The sequence below is a fragment of the Limulus polyphemus genome, unplaced genomic scaffold (assembly GCF_000517525.1).
Source record: "Limulus polyphemus unplaced genomic scaffold, Limulus_polyphemus-2.1.2 Scaffold3710, whole genome shotgun sequence".
NCBI classification, from domain to species: Eukaryota; Metazoa; Arthropoda; class Merostomata; order Xiphosura; family Limulidae; genus Limulus; species Limulus polyphemus.
In genome coordinates this window covers 83,445-86,696 of record NW_013669320.1, presented here as the reverse complement: position 1 = coordinate 86,696, position 3,252 = coordinate 83,445, and positions in this window count along the sequence as shown.

Here is a 3,252-nt window from a genome sequence, read left to right as displayed (position 1 = left end):
TTTAATCTTTATAAATAGAAACATATATATTTAATCAGCTATACTGGTTGCAAGGTTGATATTTAGTTTCGCTTAAAGAACATGATCTGAACTGATGAAACAATGTGTTTTAATCTTTATAAATAGAAACATATATATTTAATCAGCTATACTGGTTGCTAGGTTGATATTTAGTTTCGCTTAAAGAACATGATCTGAACTGTGATCAGAGGTTAATATTAATGTTTTGTTTTAAAATGTGTAAAGTTCAAAGTAAACTATTCATTGAATTGAGCTGGCTTCGAATCCCAGAGCTTCACAAAAAAACCAGTCTCTGGGGCTTAGCACGTGTTCCTCGAGAATATTGAGTGGAATCCGTGCAGGCGGTATTATAATAAATAAACATCCAACGTTTGTGTAAGTTCAAAAATACAGGATATTTCGTGATCTTAAGCAAATCCTAGGAAATCCTCCGAACAGATTGTTTTCGGCATCCTTCCGTGCTTAGAATAAAGAACGAGGGAATCGAGGGTTGCGAAGAGTCGTGCTCAAAGCAGCACATGGGCTGTTTAAACAGGCGTCCCTCGGGTTTCTGCTCAAACAACAATAAGCTTATACAAGGCTTGCAAATCTTATATCAACTGAATTCGAGACTGTGGTTGGAGAACCTAGTAATCGTAACACCTGTTAAAAGTTCAGAATCACGCTATAACTTCTAAAAGTATTCACATGAGGATTTTATAAAGAAAAATACCAATAGCACGTCTTTAAACACTTTATTATTGATGTCTAACTCTACCCCTCAAAAAAAAAAGTTTTTTTCTCTACATATTTTCTTAAGTATATATTTTTCTCTCTTATTTTTGTGCAGTATTCTTTAATTAGAGCTCAAGAAGCTAGACATCTGGAAAGTTAGAGTAGCTTTCTATAGTTCACACATGACTAGCTGTTGTAATGGACTGTTGACATTAAAGATATGTTCTTCCTATGCCTTAATTACAATTTGCAAGCAGTGTTATCCACTGAGAACGTTTTCCGGAATTGCAGTGAGGCTGTGCCCAGTGTGTTTAATGACACCTACAGTAAGAAGATGGCAGACATTTGCATATTTATTACCGCCCTCCTGCCAGAAAATTTGATATTTTGGCTAATGGAGACTCAAAGAGGTGCCTATTCATCCATTGACCGTTTTGTTGTTGTTGTTGTTGTTTGTTTTTTTCTGATATCGCGATCGCGGATGCTGTTGTAATTAAAAGACATTGGTTGTGAATATGTGAACATTTTTACGGAAGTAAGTGCACGCAGGAAATACAATGTTGTTGAAAATTTCCATAAGTGAAAAATATACAAGTGTATAAACAATATCGTTCAATATATTTCTATATTTCATTATCTACCTATATACAATAACGTGGATACGAAACGACAAACCAGCTAGAATGGGAATTCCTTGAGCCAGATAATTATTTTTGAATTTTGTGTATTGAACGTATGATTAGCTCGTAAGTATTACATCAGTAGACTTACACGTATATTTTCAACAGCATCGTTCGAAATGACGATAAAAAAAAAATCTGAAACTATAACGTTAGTGTCTGGTCAGCTCTACTAGATGTGAATTAGGGTTAGAATTTATTACAATGTAGAAAGAAAGAACATAAATGATGAAGACAAGTGATGTTTGTTTATCTGTTTTAGTGCAAAGTTACACAGTAGATTATTTGCACCCCAGATTTTAGCGTTGTAAGTCAGTAAACATATCACTGACCCACCGGGGGACAATGCAAGTAATATTGCTTTTAAAAGTAACAATGCTGTGCAAACATTTTACCTAATCATGTACATATACTTAGATACGAAGATTTTGGTTTCCTGACATTTAAGGTTTCTACGTCCTTATGATGGAAGTCTGATTACATCTCATGCTTTAATCTTTTTTATTAGTCTATTTTTTTTGTAGGAATAAAAACAGACACCGAATCCGAAACAAATAGATATATGAAAAGTATTCACTTTATTCGAAGCAATAATAGTGCGGAATGTTATATTTTTGAAAGAAGGTTGGTAGTAACTTGGATGTTCAGGTGAGAATTGAAAATATAAGACTCTTTTACAACAGCCTGACTATAGTAATTCTGCATGTATTTTATTTTATATCAACTTAAGGTAAACATCTGAGTCGAAACAAAATGTAAACAAAAAAAACCTGATAATATTAATTAAATACGCTATTTAAAATTTTAAATGAGAACAAACTGATCTACTCGAGTCCATTGTTTACTGCACTAAGAGCGCATGTTCACAAATAAGCTAATTATTTATATCCTAGAGATTGACTCTCAGAATATATAATATTATGAATATTTGTCCCAGGGGTGAAGTGAAAAAGGGGGAATTCTAAAGACATAATAATAATAATAAAATGTCCAAATACATTTTTACCGAAGGTCCTTTGTTGTATGACCCCTAGTGCAATGCACCAGTTGTACGCCCCTCTACTTTGGTAATGTTAATGGTAAGAACATCATTATACCTTACATCCTCTTGTCATCTGATCAATACATTATTGTTTTGTTTTCAGACTTCATATAATAAGGCTTCTAAGACATTTAATACACACATATTTATATATAATTTGTTACAGAATTGAGGAAAAGCAAGACAATTGTACGTTTCACAAGTATATCCTCCCCATTTCTTACCCCACTTGTCTCTAGGTGAATGTCAAGGTCACTTCCGGTTCTTTGTTTAAGCATATACATAAAAATCAGTCTGTATCTGATGATGACTTTACTGGCAAAACCATGTTCGTAATAAATGATGTGTTTGTGCAATGTACAATTGTCTTGTTTTTCATCAATTCTGTAATTATGGAGTTTCACCAAGTACAGACGGTTTCAAGTATCAGTTATATATTGTTTGTTTGTTTGTTTAGAGCAAAGCCTCAATGAGCTATCTGATATGTCTGCAGTGGAGAGAGAGAAAACAAAATTCTGGAAATAAATGAATGAATGAGCGAATTTTGATTTTGTTATTTATATCTTGTTCATTTGTCACAGTAATACCGTTAGCCAATACTCCTGCAACAGTAGCTGGAGTAAACTGTTTGTCAAATCACACAGTAGCTGGAGTAAACTGTTCGTCAAATCACACAGTAGCTAGAGTAAACTGTTTGCTAAATCACACAGTAGCTGGAGTAAACTGTTCGTCAAATCACACAGTAGCTGGAGTAAACTGTTCGTCAAATCACACAGTAGCTGGAGTAAACTGTTC